The 19,748-nt window shown below is 40.3% G+C and overlaps 1 protein-coding gene across 2 annotated transcripts in view; it reads right to left on the bottom strand.

Annotated features, from left to right (window-relative positions):
- RGS20 (regulator of G protein signaling 20) overlaps positions 1-19,748 on the bottom strand; it is a 130,458-nt gene that overhangs the window by 13,307 nt on the left and 97,403 nt on the right. The window lies entirely within an intron of this gene.

The raw sequence follows: 19,748 nt of genomic DNA, 5'->3' as shown, positions 1-19,748 counted from the left end.
TTCTGTGTGTCTGGCCCATCTCATTATTTAACAACATTTACATTTTCTGTATGTTTGCTCAAGTGATCTGTTTGTCTATCCATATACATTATATTCAATAAAAAGACCATATTTATTAACATGGCATTGTGCTGTCAGCATGCCAGGGGAAGACTGGCAAGGTGTGGCAAAAAGACAATTAAATGCCCCATTAGCCACCCATTTATTTTCTACATGGAGAAGCTGCACAGAGAGATTGATTAGTCTTTTACCTTTCCATTCGGACTGAACAATATGCAGTATGTGACACTTAAGCTCATGTATCAAACTCCCATTGTCCCATGGATTGTAAGCTTGTGGGCAGGGCCCTCTTACCTCTCTGTCTGTATGTATTACCCAGTATTGTTTTATTACTGTGTTTGTTCCCAATTGTAAAGCACTACAGAATTTGCTGGCGCTATATAAATAAATGATGATGATGATGATGATTAGACTTCTTTCAATGCTGCACATAGTCAGTATTCTCTGTATGTACGGAACTCATCAGTCGGTTTCTACATAGCTGCAGCAGAGAATTTAGTTATAAAGGATTTAGTTATAAACAGGCAGAAGGATGTATGACATCCTATTATAGCCTGCTGCCTCTTCATTTTATCCTGTAATAGCCTAGTATTGTAAATACAGTTATGTTGTGGTACTATGGGCCACTTACTACTGCTTATCCCATAGACCAGAAATTACCGACTCTCCCCTGTTGAAATCATGGCAGCGGAGCAGTGAATGTATAACAAGTGCTGGGCAGAAGACGGAACATCATTAATATCTGTGCTGTTTAAGTCTTTCAGCCATTATTTTCTTGATATATTATACTGAAGTCCCTGTCTTGTCTGTACTAACAATAAAGAGGACTTGTCATTAAGTATTTTGGTGTCAATTTATTGCTTCACTCCATGAAGCTTTGCTAGCAGAATAAAAACCCAAAACAGCGCTCTCCTATGACTTCACTGTGGCGGGAGAGATCATTGAATCCAACATTCTGTTTATGAGCTATGCTTGTTCCAGGGACAGCTTTCTCTATATCTCCAGCTGTGCAGGCGGGAAGAAGCCAAGCCTGGGAAACAGCATAGTGCATAAAATCAACACTGGATTAATTGCTTTCTCGCAAGCAAAATGAGTCACTTCTTAATTAAAACAATAAAATGACATTTGAAGACCTGGTGATAGGTGATATTAGTCTAGAGAAAGCACAAAACCACAGTAGCATTTAGTGCAATGTAAGAGTGCATGACCAGAAACATTTATTTCAGAGTCCATATATATGGATATTGTTAGTCCATAAAATATAGCAGAGAAAGTGAATGTGTGAGTACATAATATCATACCTTACAAATACTCCCCTTTTTAGAGAGACAGCCCCTCTTTCTTGACTGATTTTATCTTTCATTTGGGTTATGTTTTAGTTAGCAGTTTGGTTTATACTTTAGTTAATCCGTTATCAATTACAATTATCACAATCAAGGTTAAAAAAAAAACAAATAAAAAATATATATTGTGAAAAGTTCATTCTGGATGTATATTGAATTAGGTGACAATCTACAAAGGGATACAGAAATCTGTTAGATTGATAAAGATGCATCGTTATGTATCGGAGGAGTTCATAATAAAGTATATATTTACGGGTTGGAGGGGTTTTAGAAATAAATTATAGGTTGGCCTCTTTCAATATAACAGTGTAATTGAAAGTTGGCCTCTTTCAATTACACTGTTATATTTATTATTTCCATCTCTATATGTGTGGCCTCTTCCTTCACAATCCAAATCTGATTTTATCAGATATGGCCTAACAGGGTGCGTTCTCATTGGCTAATCACAAAGCATTAAGTCCCTGTGATCTGGTATTTCAACCTGAGACACAGTAACCAGATTTCTCCAATTTTACCCTATACACATGGGGCAAAACTAATTACTGACAGTTTCACTGTTTCAAAGATTCACTATTAGACATGAGAGAATTTCACAGAATCACTATTCACAGTTTAGTGACTAAGTCAAACAACCAGATCACCACATTTGTGATCGGCATATAACCTATCCTGTATGACATATATTCACTAGTAACTCTGTGTCATAAGGATATAAAGTAGATAACTAGATAAGTTTGATTGTCAGCTCTTTAACAACTAAAAAAAAAAAAAGCTAATTTTCAGTTTTGTGTTTAAATTGTGTTTTATGTTGTTTCAAAAAAATTGCAGCAAACATTAACATATTTTATCATCTACAATAGTGCATACAATTTTACACTGAGCTGTGCCCACATTATTTCAAGCAGATTTATCTAATCAAATTTACAATCTAATACTTTGGGGGTTATTTCCAAACACAGCTACCAAGGTCTTGAAATTCACTGAGCAACTGTTTTCATTGGGCTAATGCAAATTAGTCTAATGAAACTAAATGTGTGACTAGTCCCTTTCTGTTACAGCACATTTCCATTTATGTTAGTAAATCATTGCTAAAGTGAATTGTTGATTGTCAAAGGGAGATGACAATGGGATTCAAACCAGGGTATCCAACAAATTACTTACCGTCATTGTTATTCAGTCAGTGCATTTAACCACTAACTTACTGGGGACAGTAATGGTCCCATATTTACCAGAAAGAAACATTTTATTTTCTCTTTCATTTACTTTTTACCTTGATAACAAATATACTGTTGAGCGTACAGAGCTCTTATTGTTACTACAATACAACACATTATAAAGCACATCAGGTGAAAGTCAGTGATATAGATATACTATTATATATCAAGTACAGTGAAAACAAAATGACAATAGTTATAAGGAGAAATATCAGCTCCGGGTGTATGTGTATCTTGGACCGGCACCTGAGTTTTTGACATCTGTCACTCAAATGTAAACATTGTATTAATATAATATTTAACACAACAATACACTAGTTCCAGTTAATGTCTATTGTATGGCTATTGCTTTTACAACTGTCCCGCAAACAGCACATCAGCTCTCTCAAATATAGTTTATACATATAAGTAAGACATGAATGGATCTCTAGACGGAAGCTGCAATGTAAAAGGTGCACTGAACTGAATGCTGAAGAACCTGCATTATTGGGCAGAAGCAACACACTAAGGTGTACAATGAACAAGCACATGGGCGCATAAAGCCATGTATAAATTCACACAACAAGAGTACTAAAAAAAATGGAATGAAAATTTCTCCAACAGGGCTGAAATAAAGGGCTCACTGTGTATGTTCCCATAAACCTCACATCAACCTTAAAATTCTAAACATTTTGCATGCAAATAAACACACGGAGACTTGTATAAGTTATTAAAAAATGCCAGAACTTTTATTATGATTTTTAACTTTAACTAAACCTATGGTGGCGGAGAAAGGGCCCTGCGAAACAGCTCTCAAGCTGGTAACACTATATCACAAGTGGACTGGCGCAAACCGTTGTATGTCCACAACCACGGGGAACAAATCCCATCATAACTTGCGCTGAGTTGGCATCAGAGTGACTGCCCCTTTAAAACTCACGCTGCCCTCCCTCACCGAGCCGGACAGGGGCCCTCCTCATCGAAGGACCAAAAAGGGAGTTACTGGTGCCTCCTAGGGGACAGTGACCTACGACCAACTACCTGTGCGCCCACAAATCAGCCGCTGAACGCAGAGCCTTCCTACCGCAACATTAACCTAGAAATACTCACAACGAGGAGTGGGTGGGTGGGATCTCGTGCTGTGGAATGAGGCAGAACAGGAAGTACAGCTTACTATACCAATCCAGGTCCCTCCCACTGGAGCTCCCATTGGTCGGGCCCAACCCTATGTTAACCCCTTCAGGTAAGTGTTCGGCTTACTACAAACCCTGTCGCCCTTTAAGTGCGTTCGTCCTATGAAGCCTCACTTGTCATTAATCCATAAGGATGTAAGAAGTCATTGCTTGGATGTCTCCAGTGTGTTGTGTTGGCATTATTATACCTGTGAATACCCTGTTGCTGACTAGATTGATCCTTGGCCAATAAACCATGTTTCCTGACCCTTCATATATGTGGACTTCCACCTATACAGAGCAGTTTCCTTGTTACTACTTGTGTGCTGCCTACTCAGTGACCTGACCTTGATTCCAGTACTCCTTCTTGGCATAATGTATCAGGTTTATTTTGTCTGTTGTTTATTTTGTTGTTTACTAGAGAACATAAAACAGTTAAGTAAATGTTTATTCTTCCCAAACATACTCACAACATAACTAAACATGAAATAAACAGGTATTGGCAGCACCAGAACTGATCATGTAACTTCAACGCTAAGAAGTCTCGAAACACCATGATGGAAGCATCTCCACTTTGTGCTCTCATGGTACTGTCCAAGTCACTAAGTCTGAGCTGTCTGTAGTATGTTTTGCTATTGGTAAATGAACATAAAACATCTAATATCTGTTCTTGCCTATGCATTTTCCTTTGCCACAGTAAAACTGAACACAAACAAGCACTGGCAGCACCAGCATTAACAATGGGGCTTTCAACCAATGAGAACATAAATTTGTATTTAGTTTGCATAAAAAAAGAAAGGGGATAATTAGGAAGAACAACTGCAAGCAGTGACAGGAAAATGGAGCATTGTCTACATGCTGCATTAGACAAATGTTTATCCATAAAACAATTTGCATGCTAGCTACCAGGTGCTCAGGCTGGAAATAGCCAAAGGTGAATTCAGTCCTCTGGAGAGCAAAGTTCTGTAAGTGCAATCATTTCTTATTTAATCACCTTCCACAAGCTTGGTAAAAATAACATGATACCATGGCATGATACATTCATTTGTCACACCACTTAAACATGTGTGACTAATGCTATCATCAGCTTACACTTTAAATCAGTGGCCTGCAAACTAGGGCTCTCTAGAAACATAGGGCCTGAGTCATTAATACTTGATAGCTTTATTTTTACACTGAAATGATCTAGGACATGCTCTACCCCAACTATAAACCTGTCCCCACATTTTAAAATTACCCCCCCTCCAATGCAACATGGTTTTACCAAGGTGCAAAGTTACTGGTTTTTTTTTTTTGCTTTGCTCTCCTTAATGACTCAGGTCCATAGTCTTTATTTTATATAGCTCTCACAATTATTACACACAGTACACAAAATGCTAAAGGCATATTTTGCTGCAGATGTGAGCTTGCAATCTTTTTGTGACTCCTGTGACACTGGAAGACAATTGTCATACAGTATCAATACTGAGATGTAACCTGAGATCTACTCTCTCAATGTAACTGTTTGTATTAAGCCGGTCGTACATGGGCTGTTTGGATCAATGTAGGTGGCAAAATTGGGTATCAGGGTCCTGGTAATGCAGTGTGGAAATGATTTATCTACATGCCAATAATTATCCAGTTAATTGTTCTCCAATTATTATCAGACACCATAGTCATTTCAGGGCTTCACATCCACATTGCCCAATATGACTGCAAATACCATTTGACCAGCCACACCCTTTTCTAGTCATTGGTTGTTCACTGTTCAGCAGAGGATAATGGGAATAATAGTTTGACTACAAGCAGGAATCCGATATGAATCCCTCCATAAACAATGTAACAAATACACAGACAGGCCCGGCTCTCCCATTAGGCAACCTTAGGCAGTTGCCTAGGGCGCCGGGACCTGCAGGGCGCCACTGACTAGATTTTCTAATCTAGTCAGCGGTTCAGGAGAGAAGGGCAGCGGCGGCGGGGTGCCACTGCTGTTTTTCCATCTCACACTAGTCACATGATCACTGACTGACGTCAGTGATCATGTGATAGTCTGTCCGGCGGCGCCTCTGAGTTCTCCCCTCCCCTCTCAGCATGTATAGCGAGGAGCAGCTAGAGGAAGAAAAGGTAAGTAACATTTAATTAATTATTCTTTTATCTGGTGTGCGGGGGGGTGTGCGGTGAGCGGTGAGCGGGCGAGCGGGGGGCAGGCAAGTGGTGAACGGGGGGCGAGGGGCGGGGAGCGAGCAGCGGCGGCGTTATTTTGCCTAGGACGCCTTGAACCCTAGCACCGGCGCTGTACACAGTTGTTTCTTAACTTGTTGATATCTTATAAATGAGGTGAAGAAAAATTGTCATGTACAAGTATAGGATCTCTTATTTGGAAAGCCAAAAATTCTGAAAAACCATAAAGAAAAAAATAAATGAATAGCTAATCTATGATTATGATAAATGTAGACATGGTCACCAAGCGCCTACTACTACAGTCACTATGAGGAGCTCTGTTAAACAATTTAATGAGGTGGGGGATGGGAAGGGCTATGTGGGAAAGAACAGAGGGATTTTTTTAAATGTAACTTTGTATGGCTTAGCCATGGTGCTCACAATTATGGAAAATCCTTATTCTGAAAACCCCAGTTCCAAGTATTGCGGATGTTGGATCCCATATGTGTAAATATATTGTAAGTAGTGCTTGAATGTCTGACAAGAGCTTATTTTGAGGGAGATACAGTACTTTCAGCTTAACAAATAGAGAGAGTGGGAGCCCTTCAGTAGCTGCTCTGTGTTTTAGGTTGATGGATGTAAATGGGAATGAAATGACTGTGTTTAGCTTAAATTCAAATCGAGACCAGAATGCTCATGCAGATTTAGCAGTTTTCCCTTATACTTATCATCTTTTTGATTTATTCTGTGTTTTTACCAAAGCCTTTTACAAGCTGTTATTTTCATTGCCATTGGATCAGATATAGCAATGCTCTGTGCATTAGATACCATTGTATAAACAGAGACATTTTGTATCATGTGCCATAAATTAAAGTTGCCTAGTTTATTCGAAGAAGAACCTTCCAATAAAATTATAAGAAGAGGACGATTATTGTGTCATTCGGTCCAATACTTTACTCTTTATAGTGTACAATAAAGGGCATCCTTCATTTTTAATGATGATATCAATATCAATATCATATGTTTGAGCCCCCATTCTCTCTCAATGAAGAGACCAGCGGGCAGTTGCATTGCATACTGGGACTTACAGTTCCACTACAGCTGGAGAGCCACAGGCTGATTATCCATGTCATAGAAGGTCTCCTGGGATGTCAGGACCACAAAGAGATCATGAAATATTTGAGGGTTGCACCTTTACTAATAAATATACACCCAAACTGTGACTGAACTACAGGGGGTTGTGGCTGCTACCGGCCCCACTCTGTTCTTTTGAGAGCAAAGTGGGCACATGTGACAGAGCCGCACATGTGACAGAGCCCGCACATGTGACAGACTGTGCACACTCAGACAAGTCCCCAGCTCTGCCTATTTAAGACCAGAGTGAGGGATTAATAAAGCAGCATGGCCAGACCCCTACCCAAATTTTGCTATTTGCTCCTGCTCCCAAGTAAATGGATTATTAAACAATCTCTTTAATTTGCCCTGTCTGTAATATCATCTCAGTATAATCTCATCACTAATCCTGTCAAAATATTAATGACTAAAGTTCCATTATTTGTTTATGCAACCAAGTGTCTGTGTCCCTTACACCATGGAATAGCAGCTTGAGCATTGACATAGCAATTCAATATTTTTTTATGAGTAATTATGATACTGCAAATAATTTATTAGGCAAATGAAATGGCATTGAGTCCTTGATTACAGCATACACAATACAAAAAAACAGCAAGAAAAGCATTGCTCTCCCATGACAGGAATGAATATATTGTGAATTTTATATAATCAACCAGATAAATATATCAAGATTTATTCGGTTATTAGCTACAAAGTATTTATGTTTTTATTTATTCATCTTGGAATTAGTTTGTATGTTCACCTTATTACGAAATTATTAATAAATAAATATAGTATATTTTGATTATTTCCTATATTGTAGTGTAGTTCACTTGTCTTGTAAGAGTCAGGGCCTGATTCATTAAGGAAGTTATGTAAAAAAAATTGAGATGAAGCACATAAATTGTGTGCTACATGAAAAAACAGACAGTATTTAACTTATGTGCAAAATAGAAAACTAATTTGCACCCCTTGCATTGTAACATGGTTTTGTCCAGGAGACTACTTACTCAGTTTTTTTTACTTAACTTTCCTTAATGAATCGGACCCTCTGACTTTAACCCGCAGGGATACACAGATGTCTTTTTACCCTTCTCAATGATTGTGATTTTAAACAACCACAGTAAACACAAAAGATAAGCAAATTGAAATTTCTGTTACAATTTATTGTTGTTATTCATAAAGCATTAAAATATAGAAAAATGTTTACTACTTTTTTTGTCTAGTTGACTATTATTAATACAGCCCCTATATTATAGGGCCTCAACATTGTTTCAACAAACTAACAATAGTCAGTTGCTGCCGATACAGGACCGTTCCTAGAAGTCTAGGATTGTTGACAAAGACATGTTTTTCACTTTGTCTCCTGTCCCTAACCAGGCTCTGCAATAACTATCAGTAATTAATAATACTACTTAAACTAGTCACCTGGAATACTACATTGAGAGACAACGTGAGTGGAGTTGGGACATGATAGAATAATTAATATTCTCCTGCAGCTATTCCACTAATTGTAACAGTCATTGTGGTTCTAATACAGTGATACAACTGATTGGTGTACATGTGCCATGATACTTCTCCAGCAATGGATTACTATGGAATGAAAGGGCAGCATTAGGAGGTACACCGAGTTACACTGTAGCAGATATGTTAGGGACAACTTTAATATAGACATTTTCAACATATTTTGTCACCTGAAAGCAGCAGAGAAATGAATGTCAATAAGTTCCAAATAATCTTATAAATCTGGTTCTATGGATTTTAAAAATTGTGAGGCTATCACATGGGCTTTTAATACATTAAAAATCTCACTGTGTCTAGATATTTTACTTGTGAACCTTCTTTCTTCCAGGTCTGATGCTGGAGATATCTACCATTCAGGAGATATTAATCATACAAGTGGCTGTTTAACAGCTGATTCTCTGTTTGCACTGGGATTGTTCAGCAGTGGTACAATAATGACTGTCTGCAGGCAACAGTGAAGCATGGTGGAGGGTCTTTACAAGTTTGGGGCTGCATTTCAGCAAATGGAGTTGGAGATTTGGTCAGGATTAACAGTGTCCTCAATGCTGAGAATACAGGCAGGTAATTATCCATCATGTAATACCATCAGGGAGACGTCTGATTGGCTCCAACTTTATTCTGCAGCAGGACACTGACCCCAAACATACAGCCAATGTCACTAAGAACTATCTTCATCGTAAAGAAGAATAAGGAGCCCTGGAAGTGATGATATGGACCCCACAGAGCACTGATCTCAACATCATCGATTCTGTCTGGGGTTACACGAAGTGACAGAAGGATTTGAGCAAACCTACATCCACAGCAGATGTGTGGTTAGTTCTCCATGATGTTTGGAACAACCTCCCTGACGACTTCTTTCAGAAACTGTGTGCAAGTGTACCTAGAAAAATTGATGCATTGATGCTATTTTGAAGGCTAACGGTGGTCACGCCAAATATTGATTTGATTTAGATTTCTCTTCTGTTCATTCACTTTGCACTTTGTTAATTGATAAAAATAAACTATTAACACTTCTATTTTTGACAGCATTCTTACTTTGCAGCATTTTTTCCACACCTGCCTAAAACTTTTGCACAGTATTGTATAGACATATAATAGAACATTGTGAAAAGGATACAGTAAACCCCCAAACTAAGTTTCTCTTCAGCTACATATGTTGAGAGGTAACTGATGGGGATGCTGTACACCTCCAGGCAACTATGTAAAAACCACTACATAGGTATCACAGTTTTCAGCGCTCTTTGTTAACAGCAGAAGCCCTTCGGAAAATTTCACCCTTAGAGACTACCCAGTTCCTGTCTTGTTTTGCAGTTATTCCCCAATGAACATTGTTTTTCTTTTCCACTGCTCACATATGGGTTGTATTTCTGCTGAGAAACAATACAGCCTTTGTTACAATTTTCTTTAAAGCAAAAGAGGAATAATTTACTACATCAAGGACATACATAACCTAGACTATGGCATCCTAAAACGTATATCCATCTACAACTCATAGCTGTAAATACTTATGTTGATATCTGTATCATTATTGCTTATTGTACACTTTACTCCCTTGGTTAACAGTAAACACAAGTGACATACACAACTCCAGCACAGAGATTCTATTTATTTTAAATGGAATAATATATTTAATCAGGATTGCCTATTTTGTCTGCATTGTGCAATCCTTGTGCTAAAGTTATATATGTCACTTGTATTTAAGAAACCAGCGTGGATCATGAAATTACATGTTTTGTGATATTTGGGGGAAAAAATGGTAAATTTCCGTAACCTTTTTAAAAAGAACACAATGAGCAACATTTATAAATCCATCACTGTTGATTAAAATGCTTGTGCTCAGTGATATTAGGAAAATATATGAAAATTAGCCTAACACCTTTAAAACAATGCAAAGTGCTATACAAATATTATGCGTACATGGAGAGAAACACATAACAGTGCCCTTGGTAAACAACTATAGAACACTGTGCAGCCCCTGCATTATCTGGAGAGCCTGCGCTAATTTTCCTAAGTTTTTTGCTGAACAATCCCAACGCGAACACCATAGTTACGTTCTAAATAAAACTGCTCTGCTTAAGGCTGGGTACACACTGTAGGGTTTTCAGGTGATTATCGGACCAATTACCCGATAAACGACTGTTCAGGCCGATATTGCTTTAGTGTGTACACTGTAATGATGAGTGATCTAAACCTTGTTGCATCGTTTCATTTAATTTTTAAACTGGATTAAAAATCTTGATCATCGCTGGAAAGATGTCGTTCCAATCCGACAGTGTGTATACACTCACGATCAGGATCACCACAGAGTTTATGGAGTCACAATCTTTTCAGCCAATGGTTATGACAGATGAAGAACACAGCTCTGAAGGTAAATCTTGTAAACCGGGTACAGCACATACACATGAATGGGCATGCTGATCGAGATTTTTTTCATTTTTTGTATTTTATCAGTCGCTGGTAATATCGTTATAAATAACACATCGGGAGCAGGGACGAATGGAGGATTGTCGGGGGGGGGGGTTACCCCCGACCCAAAAAAACCCCCACCCCCAGCGAGAGGACAGCGCTCCGTTTCTTCAGCGCTGTCCTATACAGCAGCCGCGGCGCTGTCTAAGAAGCGTCCACGGCGGTGCTGTATACACTACAGCACCGCCGCTGACGCTTCTTTGACAGCGCCGCGGCTGCTGTATAGGACAGTGCAGCTATAGCGGCCACTTAGTTAGCACGGGGGGGTGGTGCAGGGGAGGGGGGTTTCTGGAGACTCAGAAACCCCCCCTGCGTGCGCCACTGGGGAGAAAATTTCTGTAGTGTGTACCCAGCCTAAGCCATGTCCACTTATAAGGTCAAAGATCGCAAAGCAGTAAAAAAAATGCAGTAGTTCACTTGTCCTTTACTTGTTCATTTAAGTGTCTGCCTTTAATTGAACCTGAATAGATAAATTTTACGAATAGATGTCTTTTTTATCAGTTTCAATAATTGTGACTTCAAAAGACATTCTATCCAATAATGAGTGAATGCTGACCTGCCGTCCTCCAGTGCTGGGGCCACGTTGTGACAGCAGTGAGAGATGCTGAACACAACATCGCAGTGGGAGGAATCCCCAATGAACTGCTGTACAATAGGTGCACCTACTAAATAGGAGGGGATGCCCCAGAGTGGACAAACCCTTTTGAAGCAAATAAATACTGGTCCGGAATTGATGCTTGTGTGGACAAGGCTAATATACTGTACACGGGCACATCTCTCACTTCTAAGCTGCATTGCTGTCACATTGTACAGGTGTGAAACGGCACTTGATATAGAGAGATTTTATCCTCATGGACTTTACAGAAAGAGTACAAAATCTGTACTGTACATGATTGATCATAAGATTTAATTTAGTGTGTTTCTAGCAAAAAAACAGAAATATCGCTAAATAGGTCAAAATTAATGATAGGGAAATTATTATTATTATTTATTTAATTATAAGGTGCCACAGATTCCATATCGCCGGATACAGAAGCAAGTAACAAATAGATGAGGTAATACACATAAGTAGCACAGTCGAGTGTGAGTAATGCTATGGGGACTTTCACAGGGCCTGAGACACTAAGGAGAGCAAAGCATAAAAAGGGAGTAACTTTGCACCTGGGCAAAACCATGTTGCATTGGAGAAGGAGGTAAATTTAAAATGTGGGGACAGATTTATTGTTGGGGTAGGGTATGTCCTAGATCAACTTTAAACTTCAGTGTAAAAATAAAGCAATCAAGCATTTGTGTGCTAGATGAAAAAGCAGCCAGTATTTAAGTTATGTGTAAAATAATAAACTAATTTGCACCCCATGCATTGAAACATGGTTTATTCCAGTAAACATTTACTCCTTTTTTGCCTTACTTCCCTTAATGACTCAGGCCCACAGAGTGGAGCAAATGACATAACAGTAAGTACGAGGGAGTCAGGCAGTAGACAGACGTGGGGCATTAGGTAGAGAGTTTCGTGAGAGCTTACATTCTATGGGGAGGGGTGGTGAAATATTATTTTCATACACAAGTAAATAGTGGAAACAGTAATAGTATAGTGTACAAACTTTTGTCTTTATTACGTATCATGTGTAGATCTTATCAAGAAATATCTGAGTAAAATGAGTGCTTTTGCAGAATGTACTAGTAAGTAGCGTATCAATATCACTGGTACCTCCTGGCTGTATTATACATGTGCCACAATCTCCTCACAGTGCAATGGTTGGGAGCATGGGCCAGTGACAGGGGTTGGGTGATCATGGTTCTATAACCCTGGGTGTGTGGCAATTCCAGAGGGTTTGAAAAGGAAGGCACCCAAAATGTAGCTCACTGCCTACAACTATGTCTATCCCAAACATCCTCCTGTTCTTGTCACCCTTTGCAGAAAAGTAGATATCAGACTAATATTCTAGATATCAGAACATTTACCTATATACTATAGGGTACATTTATGATTTGGGGGGCGGTCATCATTATTATTATCATTATGTATCTCTGCAAATCGCAGCAATATATAATGAAGACTTTTTCCACTTCACCGAACGCTGCTGGTGAACCGATGCATGCATAGAGTGCTTTGACCCATGAGCAAAACAGCCAAAACCTCTCCATGTTAAAGTCAAGTAACGACATCCTGCGAAATCGAAGCTTAATAAATTGTCTAATCCGGCTGTTTCCATAGACGAACTACGGTAAGCACCAGTAAGCAGGTTAACCCTTTGTTAAATAAAAAAAGTGGTGAAAGTCTTTCGCCAGAGTTTACACCAGTATTTTGGTTCTTTTCCGCTTGCAAAATATACCTCTTTGGGGGAGATTAAATTGCCAGCCATTATTGTAGAAATCTTCGCTCATTTTTCTACACACCTCTGTGAGGTGCAAGGAAATACGAGCTGAAATTCCTGCCATAACATCGGTGCAATGTTCGTGGATGTTCCGGAGAATGAATTGTGCTGAATTGAATTTCCGCTATCTTTGAGAATGTTACAAAATGCCTTTTCATATAGGATCAAGTGTTATGCATCCAAACCTCAGTGTTTTTCAGTTCTTGCATATGTAATGTCCTACACAGATATTTCAGCTTCAATACAATGCTTCTGGCAGGAAAATACACAGCAACATTGTATCCAACTGAAAGTGGTCTTGTGTAAGATGTATCTCTATTGAAAAACTTTGTTTTATAATTGTGTAATACACAATAACAGGCTTTTTTGTTTATTAAAAATACGGGTGTTCTGTCTTTGGGCTACCAATGAGGCTAGCCAACTTAGCTTTCTCATGTAGGTTTACTTTAAGGAAGCGGTTCTTAACCTATTTAGTGATCGGCTCCCCGATGAATCTCAGAATACGTTCTCGCACCCCCTTGAAAAATGTGTTCTGATTTTGTTATTAGGAAATTGCATTTATTGCAAAACAATTTATTTATTGAAAAATAAATATATTTTTTATTTTACTTATTTAACTTTTTAAAACAAATAAATAAGTTTTATTTTTGTTTTACATATAACTAAAAGTAAACAAAACCATATACTATGACACTCATTAAATACTAAAATAAAACATTTTGTATATGAAGATACTAAAAATAAGAAAATACACCTAATAATAATGTATTGTACCAAAAACTCACATTGACGTTTGTACTCAGAGTACCCAAACATGTGCATGTTTCAACCACTTTTTTTTTGCACGGGTGAGTGCGCAGTGACAGAAGTAGAGAGGGTAGTAGTGGGGTCATAATTTCGAAGCGTTTGCCAGTGTATCATGGGTTCTGTGACTACATAGTACAGTAGAGTCAAATTTATAATTTTATATTATAAATCTAAAAGTTAAAAACCCATTGTTATCACTCGCACCCCTAGAAATGGTTTATTGCACCCCTTTTTAGGAAACCTAAAAAGGTGTGCAATAAAGTGTGTTTAACCTATTACAGAACTTCTCTTCTAGACTTCCCTGCTATTTTTGACCATACCAGACAGTTATTGTCTATGATGCCAAAATCTCCTGTCTGTTTACATAGAGCAGCAATAATGCCCACATCCACCTGACCTGAATGTTGCCCCCATAGCCCCTTTCCTATAGCTCAGTTTTGGTAAGATTCAATCTCTTCCTAAACTGGGGCCTGATTCATCAAGGTACGCAAACGCATACGCATCTGCTAAACGGGACTTAAGCTACGTAAAACACCACATACGCAGCGCAAATAGAGCAGATACGGCAATCAAATACTAATATCACAAAAAAGCAAAGAATTAGCTCTGTAAAAAAAGATCTTTAATGTGCCTGATAGTGTGAATTTATTGGTGAATATATTGGGCACATGAATAAAAACCATCCACAAGGCTTTTTGGTTTAATGGAGTGTCACAAAGCACTTATACCAAATTAATTTACCTGAAATCACACAAACTACTGTATGATGCAGGCTAGGTGCAGGCGAGAGGCAAACCTACCACATTTATAGATTAATTAATTAATTAATTAATTATTTATTTATACGCTGGATCCCCACCAAGACACAGGTTTTATATATGTACTGTACACCAGTGTGCTCATGTAATAAAGCAATCTAATTCCACTCTTACTTAGAAAACATTTTCTTCCAATTTTTTTCTTGTGTTATATCCTGTTCATGCAAACTGGTTGATTTATGACCTAATGCCATGGGGGGCTGTTGTCTATTATAATTGTTTTATTCACTGGATTATTATGAAATGCTTGGTTAATATAAATGCATGTATTCTGTGCATATAAAGTATATTTCTATCTACGCAGGTTTATATAGAGTGGAACACAATTTTGTGACCTGTATTTAATGCAGAGGAATTAGACCGGTTTCAATCCCCCCATTACATGCAGATTATAGAATACTGTCTTTAAACTTCTAGATACAGCTGAATGCAAAGATCGGGGATAAAAGTTATTTCTATGGACAAAAGCAGCTTACTGCTGTTTGATTCAATCAGTTATAATATTTATTAATTCCACTCAGTACCATACATTGCAGGATAAAAGGCACAGGGAACAAAATGTTTCACTTTCTAACTCGACTTCTACAAAGATGTTAATATAACCAAATTGTTAGTACTGTAGATGTTATGCAATATATTATTACCAAAAATAACTAGTCAAATGAGTATTAGTTACACATACAATCCACACTAACGCTGACCACACATTATGCAATTTGCTCAGTATCACTGCATTAACCAATTATTGTACCTTTGTGGTCCCAAATCTACCCAATAATAATCTGATTCTGATTGGATTATATCCCATTGCCATGATTGAACTAGTGATGCAGGTTACAGTGCTGTAGGAATTTTACAAAGCTGTCCTGAGAAATATTCACTTTAAACTGCATTTGGCTACACAATTTCTTACGTTACCCCAGTGGAATTTTACCTTAAATGCTCCCAGTCCAACTGCGGCCACACTACACATAAGAATGAATTGACAGTCTTTGTCCCAGTTCTATTCATAGACTATAAAGTTACATGTAAAACTACAAAAACAGGAGCAATGGCATTCTGCAGAATGGTGAAACAAAAGTAGAAATCAAAGATTATATTGCAAAAATCTTGCATGGCCTGTCCTGCCATGAAACTCAATGCACACTAAATGAACTTCATTCATCTTTGCATAGCCAAATTGCTTACTGATTTGGTGGTTTGAAAGCTGTATTAAACAATCATATCAGTGTTTGTGTGTGTGTGTATATGCAATGTCACTGGTGTTTTACAAAACACCAGTGGGTGTAGGCTCTAACAGTGTAAATGTCTGAAAATAGCAACATTGACATAAGACACATACTGCCAGTGGTACTATACCACTGGCACGGTGACTAAGTGGTTAGCACTTCTGCCTCACAGCACTGGGGTCATGAGTTCAATTCCCGACCATGGCCTTATCTGTGTGGAGTTTGTATGTTCTCCCCGTGTTTGCGTGGGTTTCCTCCAGGTGCTCTGGTTTCCTCCCACACTCCAAAAACATACTATTAGGTTAATTGGCTGCTTTCAAAATTGACCCTAGTCTGTGTGTGTCTGTCTCTGTGTGTGTGTATGTGGGGATTTATACTGTGAGCTCCAATGGGGCAAGGACTGATGTGAGTAAGTTCTCTGTACAGTGCTGCGGAATTAGTGGCGCTATATAAATAAATGATGATGATACAAATGAAACAATTCTTTGAATCCCGTTGATGTGGTTCTCAGACACAGCCGTACTCTTACTTTATGCTGTTAAATGCCCCTTGTGAGTTCAGTATGTGCTGCTTAGATGCTCTTAATCAAATTAATGTCTAGGGGCTGCTTATATGTCTACTATTTGTCTACTTCTCCTCAGTAAACAATCAATATTTTGATATGGAAGTTTTACCCTGATTCTAATATTAAACATCTCACTGAAGAAAAGGGACCAGGTCTGGTGCTACCAGAGAGACAACATTTTGGGGCACGTAAAACCGTGAGTGAGTGACATTAAATCACTCATTTGTATTTTCGCTGCGGTGCCACCACAGTGAGCACCAGCCACTCCAGATTTATGAGTTTGTCCATCAACCGTTGTTACTATGTCTGCCCCTAAAATCTTCCTGTTAGGAAAAGGGTCACCAAGAAGAATTGCGGGCCCTGTGGGCAGCCTGTGGAGGTGTGATCTCATAGACTCCTCCCCCGTAGGCTGCTTGTGTAGCTGCTAGAAAAATCTGCTGCCTAGGAGGGGTGTGATCCTGTAGATCCCTTCACCAAAGGCTGTACTCATAGCAAAAGCAGGGGCAGATGGCACAGGCTCGGTGGGATGTGACCATGCAGGTCAATAGGAAGCTATTGGTGCATGCAATAACGTTTCTACACTTATGATCCCTCCCGCCCAAAAAAAACCACACTTTTATTCCATCTGGTTAGGAGCAATATTAGGTCTCAGGAAACCTGTGGCAATTTAAGAAACAAGGTGTCCACTTGTTGGACTCACTTTTTTGCAACTAAAAAAATTAGGGACGTCTTTGCTTTTGAAGATATGATCATGGGGAAGTATTTTAATAATCCCTGAGAATGATATATACCACACACAGAATATATAAATTATCAAAACATCTATAATGCTCTTTACCACATACAATTAAATGTATGTATGCTTTATATAGAGACGCATTTCAGATCCCAATTTTCATCCACCAGTTGGAAACAATTCTCCTGCTACTACTCTGCCCTGTTAACATTAAGATGGTCGGATTGACTAAAGATTGGTCTAGCCCAGTGGTTCCCAAACTCTTGCAGTTCGCGGCACCCTTAGAGTCTCCATAATTTTTTAAGGCACCCCTCCAAAATAATTACTGAGCAGTCCTGTTTTAGAAGTAGTTGGGTCAAAAAATTGTAATAAGTATTTAGGTCAGGACAGAAATGCTTATTTAGTTGTATGCAAAAATTCACCCTCTGCATCCAGACACTCTGCCCTCTCTCACGCTGTCCCCTCTGCCCTCTCTCACGCTGTCCCCTCTGCCCTCTCTCACGCTGTCCCCCCTCTGTCACGCTGTCTCCCTCCTGTCACGCTGTCCCCCTCCACTGCCCCTCTCACGCTGTCCTCCTCCTCTGCCCACTGTCCCCTTCCTCTGCCCTCTGTCACGCTGTCTCAGCTCATCTGCCACGCTGTCCCCCTCCTCTGCCCTCTGTCACGCTGTCCCAGCTCATCTGCCACGCTGTCCCACTCCTCTGCCCTCTGACACGCTATCCCAGCTCCTCTGCCCTCTGTCAAGCTGTCCCAGCTCCACTGCCCCCCTCCTCTGCCCTCTGTCGCGCTGTCCCAGCTCCTCCGCCCTCTGTCCCCCTCCTCTGCCCTCTCACGCTGTCTCCCTCCTCTGCCCTCTGTCAAGCTGTCCCAGTTCCTCTGCCCTCTGGCACGCTGTCCCAGCTCCTCTGCCCTCTGTCATGCTGTCCCAGCTCCTCTGCCCTCTGTCCCCCTCCTCTGTTCTCTGTCAAGCTATCCCAGCTCCTCTGCCCTCTGTCACGCTGTCCCAGCTCCTCTGCCCTCTGTCCCCCTCCTCTGCCGTCTCTCACGCTGTCCCAGCTCCTCTGCCACCCTGTCCCCCTCCTGTAACCCTGTCACGCTGTCCCTCTCCTTTGTCCCCCTCCTGTCACGCTGTCACTCTCCTCTGCCCCCCTCCTGTCACGCTGTCACTCTCCTCTGTCACCCTCCTGTCATGCTGTCACTCTCCTCTGTCCCCCTCCTGTCACGCTGTCACTCTCCTCTGTCCCCCTCCTGTCACGCTGTCACTCTCCTCTGCCACCCTCCTGTCACGCTGTCACTCTCCTCTGTCCCCCTCCTGTCACGCTGTCACTCTCCTCTGTCCCCCTCCTGTCACGCTGTCACTCTCCTCTGTCCTCCTCCTGTCACGCTGTCACTCTCCTCTGTCCCTCTCCTGTCACGCTGTCACTCTCCTCTGTCCCTCTCCTGTCACGCTGTCACTCTCCTCTGTCCCTCTCCTGTCACGCTGTCACTCTCCTCTGTCCCCCTCCTGTCACGCTGTCACTCTCCTCTGTCCCCCTCCTGTCACGCTGTCACTCTCCTCTGTCCCTCTCCTGTCACGCTGTCACTCTCCTCTGTCCCTCTCTTGTCACGCTGTCACTCTCCTCTGTCCCTCTCCTGTCACGCTGTCACTCTCCTCTGGCCCTCTCTCACTTTGCCCCCTCTGCCGCGCCCCAGCCATTAAAAAAAAACCCTGAAACACTTACCAATCCGCGCGGCGCCGTGACCCAGTATCCTCATATGACAGCTGAGTGAGAGAGGAGGATGCTGGGTCCCGGCGCCGCGCGGATTGGTAAGTGTTTCTGTTTGGTTTTTATGGCTGGCCCGCGGCACCCCTGAGACAGCGTTGCGGCACCCCTGGGAGCCGCGGCGCACAGTTTGGGAACCGCCGGTCTATCCCCTTTCCGTTCAAACTTGTCTATATTGGAACATGCAGAAGTTGGATGGGCTGAAATGCTCTGTGATGCTATTAACATTCAAATACTGTAACCGGCTAGAGATTGTTCTAACCTCTCCCAATGTATCTCCTTCATGACAACATGCACAAAGTTTTGAGGAACAATACAGTAGTTGTCTAATACCAGTTAAACACACCTTAAAAGGCAAAATTGCTGCACTATGGTGTTACAAGTGATGCAGCTGCAATATATTTACATTTCTAAAACAAAAATCTTATTGTTGAAAAAAACCCAG

This window comes from Mixophyes fleayi, chromosome 5 (assembly GCF_038048845.1).
Source record: "Mixophyes fleayi isolate aMixFle1 chromosome 5, aMixFle1.hap1, whole genome shotgun sequence".
Taxonomy (NCBI): domain Eukaryota; kingdom Metazoa; phylum Chordata; class Amphibia; order Anura; family Limnodynastidae; genus Mixophyes; species Mixophyes fleayi.
Note: the sequence above shows the minus strand (reverse complement) of the source record. Positions and strands in the feature narration are given on the sequence as shown.